Here is a 19,185-nt window from a genome sequence, read left to right on the forward strand (position 1 = left end):
TTTCGCCAAAATGTACGTAAGTGTAAAAACCCTATTACGTACATTTAGGAGAAACGTATGGAAGATGTTGAAAACTTGAAAGATTTGTTCACACTTGCAACATCTAACATATACCATCAGTAAAATTGCAAAAATATTAAAAATCATATTGTTTTTATGAAAACAAAATGAATTGAGACTTGTTTTATTTTTTATACTATCAAATTAAATAAGAGAATAATTTCACAAGCACATTTCAAGCTAGACTTGCCACCTTTTGAAATTTCCAAAACGGGACACCACTAAATGATCAGAGAACGATGGAAAAAAAACATGGAAAATTACCTAGTGTGGGTTATAGGACTTGCTGAGTACATTACAAATTGTGTCAAAAAATTTCAGAAATACCTTCAAATTCATAAGTTATTCTGAAAAAACCGTTTATAGTGATGTTTTTCAACTTATCGATCTGTAACTCAGTCAGTTTTTGTTCAATTTTTATTTTTTTAACGTGTTAGGAAAGAAAACTTATTACGCTTCAAAATGACATGCATTTATTGATACATTTGTAAGTTATAAGTATTGTTTTTGTTACGATCTTTTTTGATTTGAGTCGCTTTTCATTGCTTATTTTGATATGAAAGCTTATAAAAATTTATATTAATGTATAAAGAAAAGTTCTTAATAAAACATGGTTTTAATTTTTCAAATCGGATGAAAACTGTAAAAGTTATTCAACTTTTCATTAATACCTTTTTGAGTATTTTCTCCCCCAGCGCATATAAATGTAAAAAAAAACAGGGTAAATATTTTCGAACTTTTTTCGAAAAAGTTTAATAACTTTTGCAAATATAAACCGATTTTAATAAGTAATATCTCCTTTTTGTCTATATAAAATTGTCTTTAAAGCACTGTGCAAAAAAAATTTGGTTTTCCTAGAAAAAAATTTAAATAACTATTGTTAAAACACTTGTTTCAAAATAACTCAAAATTTTGAGGGTGTTCAAAATCTTTGAAAACGGTTTTAGCATGTCCTCACCTAGGCATACAACCTCCATTAGGTCGCTTTTCAAGTTCTGACAAAAAGTGTTATTTTGAAGCAGTGTTATTATCCTATTTTATTTATTAAAATAAACATTAACACATTAATTTTAATTGTGTAAAATCTGGAGAACTATTACTGTGAGAGTCTTCGAACTTTATACAGGAGTAAATTGTTATTTTCGAATATCTGGAGTACTAAATTGTGAAGTATTTAAACTTTGTATGAATCAAATTCTTGTCACTATACGGAGATTGGCTGAAAATGGGCGAGACTGAATTTTTTAAAGTATATAGTTATTTTCAAATATCTGGAGTACTATAATTGTGAAATTCTTCAAACTTTATATGAATCAATTTCATATCACGACATGAAGTTTAACCAAATTGGGAAGAATCGGAACAAGGTTTAAGTTACCTACCACACAAAGGAAAATAAATATTTTCAGAACTATAATTGCGAGATTCCTCAAACTTGTCCGATAGCTCACTTATCATTTTACATAGTTTGGCTGTAAAATGGTAGGGATTGGATTAGTGGGAGTGACACCTTCCATACAAAGTATATAGTTAATTTCGAATATCTGGAGTACTATAATTGTAATGTATTTAAACTTTATATGAATCAAATTCTTATCAATGTACAGAGTTTAGCTAAAATGGTCTAGATCGGAACAGTGGGTGTGAAACTTTCCATTCAAAGTACATAGTAAATTTTGAATATCTGTATAATTAAAATTGCGAGATTATTCAAACTTTGTCTAAAAATTTATTTTTTATAATTTTACCTAATTTGTTTCACCTCATTAAAAAAATAGTTTATAAAATCTTTAAAATTTTTTTATTTTACGTTATTTATTTAACGTAGGAGTAACGAAGCGCATCCTGTTATTTAATAAATTTTACCTATTTCAGTCCATAATTTAAAATTTATATTTTTAATCGCTTTTATCAGCTTTTTTATTATTTGAAGTAATAAATTCAACAAACTCAGTCCATTTCAATGGACCAACAACTCACCTTTAACTAAAGGTACAAGCATCCTAGAGCGATTATCGTGCCATTTATTTTTCATGAAAGTTAAATAATGTTTACTGATGAGTTTATTGAAACTCATAGAAATTAATGCACTAAGTACCTATGTACATTGTTAAATAGTGATATTCAGTTTTTAGAAAATACTATATTTCAGAAAATAAAGCATCCTTGTCTATCGGTATTTCCAATTTTTGATTTTTTTATATTTTTTGTGGTAATTAATGAAAAAGTTATGTTTTTTTTTTAAACAGGACAAATGGCGTCCCGTTCAGAGTATCGCCGAGACACGGGACATTCGACTCTAAAACTGGTCTGTCCCGACGAAAACGGGACGGTTGGCAAGTCTATTTCAAGCAAATAAAATGTCCCCTCATTTTTATACAAATATTTGTTTACATTTTTTTCTTAATATTATAAATGCCATTTTATTAGTGGTGACACTAAAATAATCGAAAGATGTTAGGTGGAACGAAATGAGATAGGAACATTTTTTAAAGATGTAGAAAGATGTTGGCACTCAGCCCTGTGTAATTCTTATGGGAAGATGTTAACATCTTTGCAAATTGATGGTAGATGTTAGATGTGCGCTAGTGTAAAAACCCTATAAAGCGTGGTGCTATATTTTAATGAAATTATCTTTAAATAATAATGTTTTTATCGGGATATTGACGATTTTTTCCCAAATACATCTGGCAGCCCTGGCCGTACTGCCATCCACCGCTGCCCACTTTGACGATTTTTTAAGTCCAATTTATTAAAACAACAATTGACGATTTTTCATTTTTCCCGCGAACAAAAATGACGATTTTTTTAAAAGCAAAACATATGGTAACCTTTTTTCCTAAAATTCAAATTTTGTAAGTCCCCTTTTGCAATGTACAAATTGAAAGGCAGACAGCAAGGCGAATTTATACAAGGTGGAGTCAGTCAAACAGCTAATAATTTTTTTTTTCGCTTTTTGGTTCCAACAACTGTCAAAGCTTGTTTTTATATTTAAATATCTACATATTCTAAGCTTATTAACAAAATATTTATTTTTTACATAAATAAGTGAAGCCCTCACTATTCAATTATCTACACTATATTAAGTTTAAATACTTATTTGTTAAATTTTTCATTTTGGTTTTTTGACATTTGTTAAGACCAATCGTTGTTTTTGTAGAACTGACACCACCTTGTATGAATTCGCCTTGGCAGACAGCGTCTAATTTTATATTGAATTGGTTTCACAAATTTTAAAACGTTTTGATGTTGGCGATAAACTTTTAGAATTGAACAAAAAAAAAATTATTCTATTTAACAATTGGCCAAAGTTATTCCAAATTTATTAAATGGAAAAGAATATCAAGAACTTGATAATGAAGTTCGAGAATTACGTAATATGAAATTCACCAAACTCGAAACATTGGAAAAATGTTTCTAATTTAAAGAGAGTCAATAATGCAAAGGTCTTCCCAATTTTAACACAATTTGTTTCGAGTTTAACATTTGTTGGCCAACGTTGAAAGAATTTTTAATATTGTAAATTTAAATAAAACAAAAATCAGAAATGCTTTGGATTCTTCAACATTACAAGGAATATTGTTTTCAAAAGATTATCTTAAGTTAAATAATTCTGTGTTTTAATATAGCAATTAAAAATTACTTATTAAAAAAATGTCACACAGAAATGTACCAAAGTATAGTCACATAACACCAAAATTAAATTTATTATTTTTTTTATTAAATAATAACTTTATTTACATGTAAATAAAATAAAAATATTTAAAAAGTTAATAACAATTTTTTTTTGGTATTTTTAACGTCTTGACGATTTTTTTCTTTTTAACTTGACGATTTTGACGATTTTTTTTTTTATAAATTGACGATTTCTCCAAAAAAATAGTTGGCAGCACTGCTGCCATCGGTAAATTTTTCACTGCCAGTACAATGTATGGCTGTGCAACATCTTTATATATTTATAGTCTTTGGCACTAGCACAAAGTATACAGTATTCATTTTTAGTAACTGCCCTTTTCATTTTGTTTTAGTCTTAATTTTCTGCCGCAATAATTAAATTTCTTTATGATTTAGTTTGATGCAATCATTTATTTTTGTAATATTTCACTTTTAATTGCCATTGTACATGTGGAGTTTTATTTTGCAAATGTAAAAAACAACCAAGAATTTTGTTTCATTTAAATTTACACGTAAACAATACACTCATTTTTATAATTTTCCATTTTAAAAAATTTTGTGCCACAGACTACGAAAAAATTGTCTTTCAAATTTATTTGTTTGTTTTGTTCACATTTCTTTGTCTACCAAATTCGTGTTGTATATAGCGTTTTGCTTTAACACATCACTGATATTGTAGTACAAAATATATTGCTATCTCTTTTTATGAGAACTGCCCTAACATCTGATTTGGCTTTTTTTAAACGTCAAATTTGACACTTCTGTATATTCTGTGGCACTAGGCTTTAGGTGGTGAAACGTTCGTCACAAATACAAAATTTTCAACGCAAGAAGTTCTATGAAAAACTGAGGTTTATTTTGCGTTGAATGATTTTATCTCTTGTTTTTTACATTTGGTACTTAAATAATTATTCATTAATCACACCGACCCATAGAAAGAAGAAATTTTATATTAATGACAACTGGACTGACAGCTTATTTCTTAACAATAATAGCTCAAGTCAAGTCGAATTCATATAAGGTGTACTCGTCCCTACAACAAATACAACAATACAAAAACAACATACATTTTGTTTTTGATTTTTAACCCATTTGTCAAAAAACAACTGTCTACAATGTTAGGCGAATTTAATATTAAACTGGAATTTAACAACAAACCAGTGTAAAGCTTGGTCTACACGATATGTTGAATCAGCATATTTATGTTGAAAAATTTGCTACCAGTGCCAACATACGTGTAGACACAACATTTTTATACCCTTCACCTTCGTCGATTAAGCCATGTCTGTCTGTATGTTGAAATCAATTCTCTGAATACCCCAGATATCTCCATTTCCGACCCTATAAAGTATATATATTCTGGATAGATAGCGGAGTCGATTAAGCCATGTCCCTGTGTCTGTTGAAATCAACTTTCCGAAGCCCCCAAATAACTTACATACACGATTCATACATCAATATCTCCGGAATTCTTCCGGCTCGAGAAAATCGGTTCACAAATGGCTGAGATATAAGGAAAAAACCAGGACAACCATAGTAAGTTGGACCTACAATGGGTCAAAATCGGAAAATATATTTTTTAACCCGAATTTTTTTTTCTCAAAAAAAAAAATTAAAAAATACCACAAAAATTTTTAAAATTTAAAAAAAAAATTAAACTTAAAAAAATAAAAAAATTTTAAATAACAATTCGAAAAAATTTTTTTTACAAAAATAAAAAAACAACTGGAAAAAAAAATTAATTTTGTTTACCTAAAAATATTTGAAATTTTTATTTTGCAGTATAATTTGGTGAAGGGTATATAAGATTCGGCACAGCCGAAAACAAGTAAGAGACTTGTTTTATTTAAATATTATTATCAGTACGCTTTGACATGTAGGAAGGATTTTTTTGATTGGTAAAAAACAGCTAAATACTTCATGATATTTTGCTTGACATTGTTCGCTTTTCTTTAAACTTCGCTTTACCAATACCCACCCGGGTTTTTGTTAGCTTAATAATTTTTTTCATTTTGTTTCGATTTAAATACAATTTAGACTCAATGAACAAATTTTAGAGTTTTATATTATTTAATAAAAACATTTTAAACTTTTTATAAGGTTTTTTCGATTTTTTAAAATTTTGTTCGTCGTATATATGTATAGAAGTGCAGTATCACCCGGGTGGGTATTGGTAAACCACGTACATAAAAAACCTTTGGTAAAGCGAAGGTTAAATAAATCAAAATTTCCCAGCTGATAGTTAAATTGTCCCAAAAAATTTCGTTAAAGGAAAGTTATTTCAAAATAGTAAAAAAAATTAAATTTTCTTTTTTTCAACAATTAAACTAAATGTATTTTTTTTTGCTTAGAAGCACATGCCAGGTTTCTGCTAGTAGGTATTTAATAAAATCTGACTTGTTTTATCCATAACATTTCTATGGAATTGTCGACATAGATATTTGAGAAAATTTCACCAAAAGAATCTTACAAAAATAGAACAAATCGTTCTGAATCATGCTAAAATACCTTATATATTATTCTCGAGATATTATCACTAATATGAACAAAATCATTGAATTAAAATCGATTTATGGCCTAATGATACAACGCCCAAAATCCCATTTTTGGGCATTTTTTAAAGAATTTTTAAGAAACAAATATTTTTAAATTTATCATATATTTTTTACGATTCACACATATCAATTTTTGTAACGTTATTCCTGTATATTTATTATTGTAGACCTTGTCTAGCAAATTAGTTTAGTTTGTTTATTTTTCACTTTTATTTAATCAAATTTGTTATCTTGAACTTACATTTCGACGATTTTACAAAAATATTTCAACCAAAAATTCAGCCACAATGCAGCCTCTTTACTGCTGAATTTAAAGTAAGACTAAATATCTTTAAACTGAATTACTGGCTATTTGTAAGAAAAATTATTAGCAAATTGTTGTTGTGTTGCTGCGTAATTTTTTCTGATTATTTTTTTTTTAAATCTGCAGCATTAGCAGCAATATCTCAATCTGTTGTTATCTCTGTTATCGTTTCTGTTAAGTGATTATCAGAATGAATTGTATGTATTTGATTAAATTACTGCAGCATCGTATTATCCATACCCTACACTATGCCTAATGAGAATATAGACTCATATTACTTCTTGATTGCAGTTGAGATCATAACCAGTCTTGTAATGATCTTGTTACATAACTGGTCTTGTCTACTAACTAGTCAAATTAAAGGCTTAAAAATGTTTATGGTGATATCCAATCGCGGGCATTCCGAACAAAAAGTGCACTTAATTACTTTTCGATTTTGCGGAAAATTTTGGAGTTACCATGTCTGATTTTTCATTAGTGATGGATATTCATCTTCTATTGCTAGCTTACATTTGTCCGAATGTGGGCGCTATAAAGTTTCATCTGGAGTTATCAATAATAAATGCTCTCCTTACTGTTAAGCGTTGACTCTTGTTGACTTTGTGTGCAATCTGGTTTATTTTAATATGTGGGCTGTGGACCCTTTTTAAAAGATATAGATATTTATATTTTAAATACACCGATTTTGCAAAAAAGCGGAAGTGTGAGGCAATCATCAGTCGCTGCCTTGGACTGTTAACGTGTTGACCTTTTTTATAATTTGACTTACCGACAACAATTTTGTTAGTAGCTCGGGAATATATTGAATGTGGTTAAGTTCTATGAATGAATGATTGCAGTCTGGTCATAGCGTAATTTGAAAGTGATATTGTGATAAGATAACGCGGAAGTGCGAAACGACGTTTTAAACCACTGTCCTCGTAGGCATTTGCTAGCTATTGGTATAATTGCTAAGCAGTTATTACATTTTGTATATGGGCATAGCTTAAAGAGTTAATAGCACTTCTGAAATACAATATAAATCCAGATGGTTAAGCATTGTCTATCGATCGTTAAATAGTTAGTGCTACCTTTATAAAAAATATCAAAACATAATATAAATGTTTATATTATTATAGATTATTTGTTTTAAACCAATGAAGGTTGAACGCTTATTAAAGTATATAATGTAATGTTAATTGTAATGGCGTATTATTATGTATTCAGCACAAAGTAATATAGTACAACTAATAACAAAGTTTAGTTTTTCTTAGCTTACACATCTTTACTCCAATATTTTTTGATTTTAATAATTTAGTTTATTGAAATATACAGAATTTAAAATCTAATTTAATACCATCTATGTCACCTTATTTTATTATTTTTTTAATTTATTAATTATTTAAGTCAGACCAAAATTACCGTTACCGAAATAACAGCAAATTCCGTTACGGTTACCTTTTAAACCAACCGGTAGAAAATCTAGAATTTTAAACATAATATGTATATTAGAGTGGGTCAATTTGTATGGATAAAAAAAAATGCACCAAGCGGTTATCAAAATCGTAATCTGGAGAACAATAAACTAAGTAAGTAAGTAAGTAATGTTTTTTGTAAAAAAATGTGATAAAAGTGTTTAACTTGCTTGAAATAAATCCACTTTTTTAACATAACCTTAAAAGTGCTGCGATTTTTTTCAAAATGTAACTTCGTCGAAGCTTTTAAAATTTCGGCAAAGTTCGGCAGATTAAATGAAATCAGAAATTAATATATTGAAATGTTATAAACCAATTTTCATTTACATATAATAGCCATTTTTAGCCGTTTTCGAATAATACTATCTTTTTTAGGTTATTGTTTGAAATTTGGCTTAACGAAAATTCAAAAAAAGAAAAATTTTATGCCCTTTTCAAACATGTAGTGGGCAAAATCGAAGTAAACATATTTTCAGATGAAGTGGAGAAGCATATAACGAAAACAATAAATTTGTTATACCCTACACCACCATAGTGGGGAGGGTATAATGCGTTTGTGCAGATGTTTGTAATGTCCAAGAATATTAGTCTAGCACCCACCTTAATATGGTACATATAATTTTTGCGACCCAAGGACGAAGTCTATTTAAATTGGGTGAAATCGGTCCATTATACCACCTAGCCACAATACAAATTTCCTCCCGTAATTGGACTTTATCGGTCATAAATGTTTAATTTATATAGGTATATACACAAATTTTGCTCCAAATAAATTTTATATATACGGAATTCATATCAGCTAATTTTATGATGATCGGTCCTTAATTAGTCATAGCTCCCATATAATACCCGCTTCCGAAAATAACTTTAACGTGAATAAATCTCTTAAAAATTTTGGTATACACATAAAATTCAACAGAAAATTCAACTCTCATAAAGAAAATAATCACACGACCTAATTTCATGACGATCGGTCCATAATTGGTCATAGCTCCCATATAACCCACTTCCGAAAATCATTCACGATTATAAATTATTGAAATTTTAAAAGCAAATGAGACTCTTGCCAAAGTTTCTTTATAATCTATTTTACTTCATATTGGTGAAAATTTTTTGAGATGCAAAAAAAAACGCTGTAATGAAAGCGGATAAGACATATTTTTTAAGCTCCGAATTAATATTAATATTAAGCTGTACCTCAGATCCATAAATTTCCACATAATTTTTAGATAGGCGCTTACAAAACCGGAAACGTTCCACACTTCTACCAGAAGTAATTCAACTGTTATGTTGCAGTGAACCCATGGAAGAATTTCACTTTAGCCACCAAGACAATGAAATTAATGAAAGCGAAGAGGACCTTTTTGATTTAAATTTACAAAATGAATTAGATTTAAGCAATTACTAAAAGTTTTAGTATAATTAAAACAAATTAATGTATTAAGTTTGCATTAATGATTGTAAATGGATTAATTTTTGGTCGTTAGTGGGTTAAAATCCATTTTTTTAATAGAATTATTCTTACTTTTGAAATTCTTTAAAGTTTTGGTTTGAATACCATGATTTTGTAGTCGTTATTAATTTAGCACAGAAAAAGTAGTCATTTAACCTATAGTGCAGTGGCGGAAATGAAAAAAAGGTGCAAATAAATCTAACTTCTAAATCGATAATTCGATTTTAATAAAACTTCCAACGACTATAGTGGAGGTGTTGCTGAGCTCAAGTTTTAAATTTGGACTTTCAACACTAAGATGGGGCGGAGACTCAAGACCCCAAATTGGAGTGTCTCGGGTATATTACAAATTAAAAATGATGCCAAATTTTTGTTCTCGATCCGATTTGAAATATTTAAATATATGTGGAATCTACTAGAAGAGAGCTACAAAAAATATTACTATAACTCTATTTTATCTTTTATAGTTTACGAGATATTCACCATTGAAAAGTAAAATTTTATGTTTTTTACCTACCTTGGTCTGTATTTTTGCAAATATCGGATTCAAATCTCTCCCGATTTTTTTTAAATATATATTTTTAATTAAAAACAAATTTATTAGTATTATAAGGAAATAATTATTTCAAAATCGAAACAAATCAAAAGTTATGTGTACTTAAATTAAAAAAAAGTAAAATGTAGTTTTATCGGGATTTTTTTTTTCAAAAAAAGTACTTATATTAGTTATACAGAAAATAAAAACAAAATAAATAATGCATTTATATTTTTATCAACGGTAACATTTTGGGAAATACTATATATATTTTCTCTAATCGCATAGCTGCTTTCAAAAAATTAAAACCATTTTTAGGTTTTAATTTTTTGAAAGGAGCTAAGTATACGATTAGAGAAAATTTGACATAAATTTGAAATTTACATAAAATAAAGGTATACTTCGGAAGGCTCTTGACCATGCAGTTATACAAATATTGAAATTATTTTTCATCTATAGTATTTCCCAAAATGTTACCGTTGAGAAAAATATAAATGCATTATTTGTTTTGTTTTCTGTATAACTAAAGGTTAATATATGAAATTTTTTCGAAAAAAAATCGCGAAAAAACTACTTTTTAATTTTTTTTTAATTTAAGTGCACATAACTTTTGACTTGGTATCGATTTTGAAATAATTCATTCCTTATAATACTAATCAAATTGTTCTTAATTAAAAAATATATATTTGAAAAAAATCGTGAGAGATGTGAATCCGATATTTGCAAAAATACAGACCTAGGTAGGTAAAAAACATAAAATTTTAATTTTCAATGGTTAATATCTCGTAAATTATAAAAGTTATAGTAATGTTTTTTGTAGTTCTCTTCTAGTAGATTCTACTTATATACAAATCTTTCAAATCGAATTAAGAACACTCATTTGACATCATTTTTAATTTGTAATATACCCGAGACACCCCAATTTGAGTTCTTGAGACTCCGTGCAACCTTAGTGTTGAATGTCCAAATTCAAAACTTAGGCTTAGCAACACCTCCTCTATAGTCGTGAGAAATTTTATTAAAATCGGATTATCGGTTTGGAACTTACAAATTTATTTGCACCTTTTTTATTTTTCATTTCCCCCACTGTGACCCAAAATATCGGTTTTAGGTTCTCGCACAACCACGATATGAGATTTTTTAACCATCCTCGGGTGAAATTTATTCTTAATCTTCTCCATTTGCAAATATTCATCTTTTCTGCCTTTCTTTCATTTCGAAAAAGCCCAAACATACACGCAAAGAAAAAATATAATTGGGCATGGTTACTGTAACCATTTATATAGTGTTACAAGTTTTTTAACTATATTATAGTCACAGTAACCATTTACATGATTGTGGTAACCATAATATGGTTAACTTACGATTCACATGATTGTCTCAACCATATATATGGTTACAGTAAACATATATATGTTTGTGGCAACCATATTTATGATGAATAATTTTATCATAATATGTTGTTCTCAGATTATGATAAGCCTTAAGCCGAGAGCACCATAATATGATAAGTCCTTCATCATATAAATGGTTGTCACAAACATATATATGTTTACTGTAACCATATATATGGTTGAGACAATCATGTGAATCGTAAGTTAACCATATTATGGTTACCACAATCATGTAAATGGTTACTGTGACTATAATATAGTTAAAAAACTTGTAACAATATTAAAATGGTTACAGTAACCATGCCCAACTATATTTTTTCTCTGCGTGTAGTCAGGTTTCTTAAAAGGCTCAATAAAATGTTAGTATATTCAATCGATTAACCGTTAATCGGTTAACCGATTAATTTTGGACGGTTTACTGTTCGAATAATTTAAAATTGCCGATTTTCAAATAACAAATAAACCGATTAATTTGTGTCGATTAACCAATTAACCGAAATTACTTTTTTTTGCACTTTCACATATTTCTTTGTATTTATTTTTCCATTTCAATTCAAATGCAAATTTCAAATTAAAATTACATATATATTTGTTCGAACATCCAAGAAAAAATGTTTAGTGAAAATAACAACTGACATATTTAATTTACATGCATGTATTTGAAACTTTGTTTGCATTTACATGTGTACACTTTTTTTGAAACGAGTCTTTTATCGGAACTTAACGAAACTATTAAAAGTATTGAAAATCAAAAACAATCCAAAAAAGACAACAATGGTATGACGAAAGATTTGATATGCTTAGGAAAAACTAAAAAAACTGAGATTTTGGATTTCGATTTCTCCAACATCTACAATCAGCGAGAGAGTTTTTTCCGAGTCAAGTTTTATTAAATCTAAAGAAAAAAAATTTTAAAAGGAAAAAATTTTAATTATCTTCTTTTTTTAAAGATTATTTCAGAAGATCTCACTAAAATCCTAAAAAAAACTCAAATGTGTATACAAAAAGGATCTCAAATACCATATTTGCTTTAATTTAATTTTGAATTTTTATGAATTGTTTGTTTTTTATGTTTTTGTAAACAAAATTCGTGGTTGTATTTTCAATTTAAAATTAAAATATACATTATTCGGTTAATCGAATAATTTTAAATTAACCGATTATTAGCCGAATAAATCTAAATCCCGGTTAATTATTTGCTCGATTAACCGATTAAATCAGAAACCCGATTAATTGAATACCCTAATATTTAAACAAAAATATAAAATACGAATGGAAAATTTTCGCGTTAAAAATGGGAAGCTCGATTTTGATTTTAGACCCATGGTTTCTTCGGCAAAACTTCTTAGAATTCATCGTAGGTTACGATTTTGATAACCGCTTTGTCGAGAAAAAAATTGACCCACTCTAATGTATATACATTAGAGTGACAGCCGATTTTTTTTTTAGATTTCAAAGATTCCGGGTGGAATATTGTGACACTAGGCCTAAAAGTTAAGTGCTGAAAATTTGAGCCAAATCGGACAACGATTTCTGGATGCACATTGAGGTCAAAGTTCAGATATATGCAAAATTTTACCATTTATATGAAATAAATAGGTGAAACTCGTTAACTTTCTGCATTGTTTTCTAGAAATATGTAGATTTATTTATATTAATGAATACAGTAGTTTTGACTTACCTGCCTTTCACTTAAGAGCATTTTGCATATAAGTTTATTTACCAAACTCCATATTTACCAAACTCCATATAAATTCGTTAATTTAAGTGCATTGTTCATACCAGCACATTTAAGATAAGTGCATAAAACTTTTGGAAGCTATAACTGGTTTTCATGAAAAAAAATAAATTTAGCTGCCTAATACAAAATTAAATCAAAACAAATAAGAAAACTACGATTTTGAATGAAAAAATATGTTGTACACTTCTTAATACTTTTAAAAGTAGCTAAAATAGCAATTTGACGTTATTTTTAGACGGAAAAATCACAAAGCTTTGGACAGTAAACTGTAAATGCACTTACCAGCATCAATGAGCAGGTAAGTGCATTGAGGTTAACTGCATTTTTAACTTACCTGCACAAAATATCGTGCAAAGTTGATTGTGCAGGTAAGTCAAAATTACTGTATTACATTAATTTTTTTTGGATTTAATCCTTTGGGTCGAAATGACCCAAAAACTGTATTATCTCATTACAACGTAATTATCGTTGTAATCAGATATAAATGACAAAATTAGCCAGACCATTAACGTGTCTCAGGACACTTGAACAAGAAATTTTGGAAAAAAATAAAATAAAAGCTTAAAATATATCCGTATTTACTTGTGTATGAGTTCGTAGGATACCGTTAACCTATTCGCAGATATGGCAAAAAAAAATTATTTTTTTAACGGCTGTTTCGAAGTCTGTAAGTTGAAGGTCAAATTTTCCAATATTTGGAATTTCTAATGAAAAGATAGCGAAATGTTGTATATTTTGGGCCGATTTTAATGAAACTTGAAGAAAATATAACATAAAGTCCGTTATTTAAAATAACAGCACAAAAATGGAAATTAACCCTTAGCAGCACTTGGGGTCCAAATGACCTTCAACTTTTAAAATCACGAAAAAACACAGCCAATTTGACCCCAAGTGGGTTCCATATATAGTAACATCAAATACCATAAGAGTGTACTTATCAGCAAAAAGAGACATTAAATTTCAAAAATGATTTGAATTTGGGACTGATTGCTTTCATTGTACAAACAATATACAATGGAGGGTATTACAAATTCGTCAATGGCATTTAAATTGTCATTATGTGTTTAGCAATGTTCAACTAGAGATAAAACTGTTTATAAAATGACGTACTACATGAAACTATCTGACATTTCAGATAAAACTATGCAAACAAATTTATGATATGCTAGTCTGTCTACCCTTTAAAAAATATTGATATGCATTATCAGTTACATATTTTAATGTTATTTATATACATATACACTAGTTAAGACCCGGTGTGCTTCGGTACCCGTACCGTAATGATTTAAAAAGTTTATTATTTATTTCTTATTTTCTAACCTTAATGTGGATTGTAATAAAATAGAAAACTTTAGAACAAAAAATAATTGTATTTAATGTTTAGTATAACAAATTTTGTATTAAATATATTTTTGGTTTTTCAATCTGTTGCATAGACATATAAGCCTGTGGGAATTCCCACTCACGAACATGCAACTGAAAGCTGTCCATGTGAAAAACTTGGATTTCCTAGGCTGAGTCCACAATATGGTATTCAATCAATTAACCGTTAATCGGTTAACCGATTAATTTTGGACGGTTAACTGTTCGAATAATTTAAAATTGCTGATTTTCAAATAACAAATAAACCGATTAATTTGTGTCGATTAACCGATTAACCGAAATTCCTTTTTTTTTGAACTTTAACATATTTTTTTGTATTTATTTTTCCGTTTCTATTCAAATACAAATTTCAAATTAAAATTAGATATTTTTTTGAACATCCAATAAACATGTTTAGTGAGTATAACAACTGATATATTTAATCTACATGTATTTGAAACTATGTATGTATTTACATGTATAGACGAAACTTGTTTTTGAAATGAGTCTTTTAGTTATCAGAACTAAATTAAACTATTAAAGGTATTCAAAATATAAAACAATCCAAAAAGGACTCAAATGGTATAACTAAGGATTTTATTCCCCAACATATACATTCAGCGAGAGAGTCTTTTTCCAAGAAAAGTTTTATTAAATCTAAAGAAAACAAGTAAGAAAGTATGATCGGTCAAGCCCGACCATATAATACCCTACACCAAGTAAATGAGTAAAAATGTTTTTCTTTTAAAATATCAATAATTTATATTCGTGAGTGATTTTCGGAAGTGGACCTTATATGGGGGCTATGACCAATTATGGACCGATCACCATAAAATTAGGTAGTGTGATTTATGTCTATATGAAAGTTTACTATGTTGAATTTTGTGAGTATACCAACATTTTTAAGCGATTTATGCACGTTAAAGTGATTTTCGGAAGCGGGTCTATATGGGAGCTATGACGAATTATGGACCGATCGTAACAAAATTTGGTGACATGAATTTGGAGCTCAATTTGTGGAGATAGATTTATAAATTAAACATTTATGACCGATAAAGTACAATTTCGGAAGGTCATTTGTATGGGGGCTAGGTGAAATAATGGACCGATTTCAGCCAGTTTCAATAGGCTTCGTCCTTGGGCCGAAAAAATAATATGTACCAAATTTGCTCGAAATATCTTGAAAATTGCGACCTGCCAGCCAACCAGACGGACGGACGGACATCGTTTAATCGACTCAGAAAGTGATTCTAAGTCGATCGGTATAATTTAAGGTGGGTGTTAGACTAATATTTTTGGGCGTTACAAACATCTGCACAAACGCATAATACCCTCCCCACTATGGTGGTGTAGGGTATAAACATGTTTTATGACATTTTTTGAATGTTTTATGACATTTTACTATTTCTTAAAAATAGAAATATAAATAGTAGATGTTAATATTTTTCTAATTTGTATTTATCCCAAATTTTTACTTGTCAAATATCTCATACAAAAAATAATAGACTTTTTTGAAAACTGATAAAACTATATGAATGATTATAGAACGGCGCATATTTTGTATTACTCAGTTCAAAAAACACGGATTTTGAGTTATGACGTTGTTGCAGCAAATGAGCGATATGTATGCAAAAATTATCTCAAATACCATATTTGCTGTTTTTTATGTTTTGTACACAAAATTCGTTGTTGTATTTTCAATTTAAAATTAAAATATAAATTATTCGGTTAATCGAATAATTTTAAATTAACCGATTATTAACCGAATAAATCCAAACACCGATTAATTATTTGCTCGCTTAACCGATTAAACCAGAAACCCGATTAATTGAATACCCTAGTCCACAAACTTGCAAAGGCTGGCCTTGAGCTTTATCAATTGTCATTGCAAATGCCAATCAAATAGGAAATTGTAATCGATAAAAAAAGTTATCATCGAAATAAGTGGCAGCAATACATCTGTCCCTTTATACTTCCCAGTTATAAAGGTCGCACTGTGGTAAAAATTACCAATATAGCTTATTAAAATATTTTTTTTTACAAATTTATAAACCAATATCTCAAAATCGACTTTTTGCGAAAAATAACTTTTTTATTGTAGAAAATTAATTTCTCAGAATCAAAGTTTGTTCTACGACTTTTTTATTTCTGAATATTTTGAAAATATACCGTTATTATTATGCTACTCCCGAAAATCGCATTTTTGAACCTTAACCCAAAAAATGGCTTGAGAATGTTCCGCAACTTTATCCAGAAGTGTTAGGTCCACATATTTTCAATGTCAACTGAGAGCGTGAAGAATATTTTTTTTTTTGAAAATGCGCGTTTTTTAAACTTAAATAACCCTAGCACAGTCAAATCGATTTTCCAAAGGCTTCTTTTGTGTGAAAGGTAAAACAGATATCCTTTAAATAAAATAAACAATTTTTAAATCAATCAAAACAATCAATCAATTTCAAAACAACGTAGTTATGATTTTTCGAAGTAAGTAGTGAATGGTATGAAATGTTAATAATAGATTTTCGATTATTCGATCAACTATTTTCAACTCGATTATTAAAATCGATTTTTTGGTCGAATACGATTATTGTCTCTTCATGCTCGACAGTGTGCGCATTTTGGGACTCAACCTGTTGTGAGTTCGATATTTTTGGCAGCCCCCCATATTTCTCATATTTGTTTTGCATTTTATTTTTCCGGCTTTTCAAAGGTCCCACATAAAGCTAATTCTTTTTTACAAATACAGCACTTACCCCCATTTTTTCAATCTCTGGTTATGGTTTTTCGTAACGATATACTTCCATTTAATATAATTTTTGTGTGAGATCTTTCAGAATATCGTCACGATAAAAAAGATTGAGAGATTAAGAAAATGGAGGTTAGACTTTTTGCCTTAGATATTACGTGGGTTGGTGGCATTTTTTTACTTTTGATTTATTGTTTATAAAACACAACAAAATTTTCTCTTTTAATGCGCTAATTTATTAAATGCAACGCTTTTAATTTCGCAGGGTTGATTTTTCGATTAATCAACCCCCAAAGTCGATTTCAATGTAAAGTTGGTAGAGTAAAATCGACCACAAAATAATCGATTTTTGACAGCAATAATTGATTAACGACCATAATCGAAGTCGATTTACCATTCACTATTTCGAAGTTGTAACTCATATTTTTAGTGTAGCATAGTGTTATTGTTAATAGATGAAGTAACAAATGTAAATAATATAATATCCCATAATATACCAAAATCTAAACAATAGTGATCACAAAACGAAACTAAAACTAATTTTTTTGTTTATGTGGCTGAAGCTGTTGTTTTTGTTGCTTTTACGTTTGGAGTAGTATTCGCAACAACAAACACTACTACATTTGACAGCTCGAGCCTAAACTAAAGATGAAAAAAATAATCAGCTGTGCTATCGACACCACCTGATAATATATACACTGGTGTATATTCCTATAAACGCACATACTTTTTATACCCTTCACCTTCGTGAGAAGGGTATATATAAGTTTGTCATTCCGTTTGTTATTTCTACATTTTTCATTTCCGACCCTATAAAGTATATATGTATATTCTGGATCCTTATAGACAGCGGAGTCGATTAAGCCATGTCGGTCTGTCTGTTTGCTATTTAAATATCGGTCCATAAATAACGGAGATATGATCAAAAAACCATGACAACCTCGATTACTAAGTCATTAATATAGACAATACGGATATCTAATGATAGATATTTCAAAGTCCATTGCAAGGATGTAGATAAGGCTATAGTAAGTTGGACCTACAATGGGTCAAAATCGGGAAAAATATTTTTTAGCCCGAATTTTTTTTCATCCAAAATTTTTTTTTGTCATACATTTTTTTTCCAAAAAAAAAAAAAAAAACTTAAAAAAATTTGGAAAAAACTTTTTTTAAAAAAAATTAAAAAACAATTTCAACAAAAAAATTTTTGAAAAACAATTAAAAAAAATAAATTTTGTTTACCTAAAAAAATTTATTTTAAAGTATAATTTGGTGAAGGGTATATAAGATTCGGCACAGCCGAATATAGCTCTCTTACTTGTTTTCTGTATTTTTGTTATATCTCTTTTGTTCTCATCCAAAAGCAAAGTTTAACTTTTTTAATGAGACAACTTAACGGTACTTTTTGAAAGTAAACAAGTTTTTTTTCTTATTCTTGTTGTTTGCCTTAATTATGCGATCAAATGTTCTTGGTGCTATTTTAAGTGGAAGATTCGTATAAATGCAGACGTGAAATTTGTTTTTAAAAAAGTTACCAAAAATAAAATATTATCAATTTTATTTTTTTTTCAACCAAAGGTACATCTCCATTTACTGCAACTTTTTCTATTTGAATCAATAAATTTCAACACTTTTAAAGATGCCCAAGGGAATTTTTTTGTCAGATCAAGAAAAGATTCAAATTACATTTTTTCACGACCAATTGGATGTAAAATCGATCGTTCGGAAAGTGTAGTGCGAAATTTCTTGAAGAAAGGTCAAAATTATGGAGTTCGCAAACCTACAAAGGGAAATACAAAACTAACAAGAAGACAACTTAATCTAATAAAACAAGAAGCAACCCGCAACAAATTGAATTTCACACAAATAAAGTATAAATTAAATCTTCCAGTGACTTCCAAACACG

The 19,185-nt window shown here is 28.7% G+C and overlaps 1 protein-coding gene across 1 annotated transcript in view; it reads right to left on the reverse strand.

Annotated features, from left to right (window-relative positions):
* Positions 1–6,662, reverse strand: part of PMCA (plasma membrane calcium-transporting ATPase 3) — a 141,701-nt gene extending 135,039 nt beyond the window's left edge. The window contains exon 1 of the mRNA XM_065514648.1: positions 6,532–6,662. The gene's annotated coding sequence lies outside the window, so the exon portion shown is untranslated. The remainder of the gene's footprint in view (positions 1–6,531) is intronic.
* Between the last annotated feature and the right edge of the window lie 12,523 nt (positions 6,663–19,185).

This window comes from Calliphora vicina, chromosome X, assembly GCF_958450345.1.
Source record: "Calliphora vicina chromosome X, idCalVici1.1, whole genome shotgun sequence".
NCBI classification, from domain to species: Eukaryota; Metazoa; Arthropoda; class Insecta; order Diptera; family Calliphoridae; genus Calliphora; species Calliphora vicina.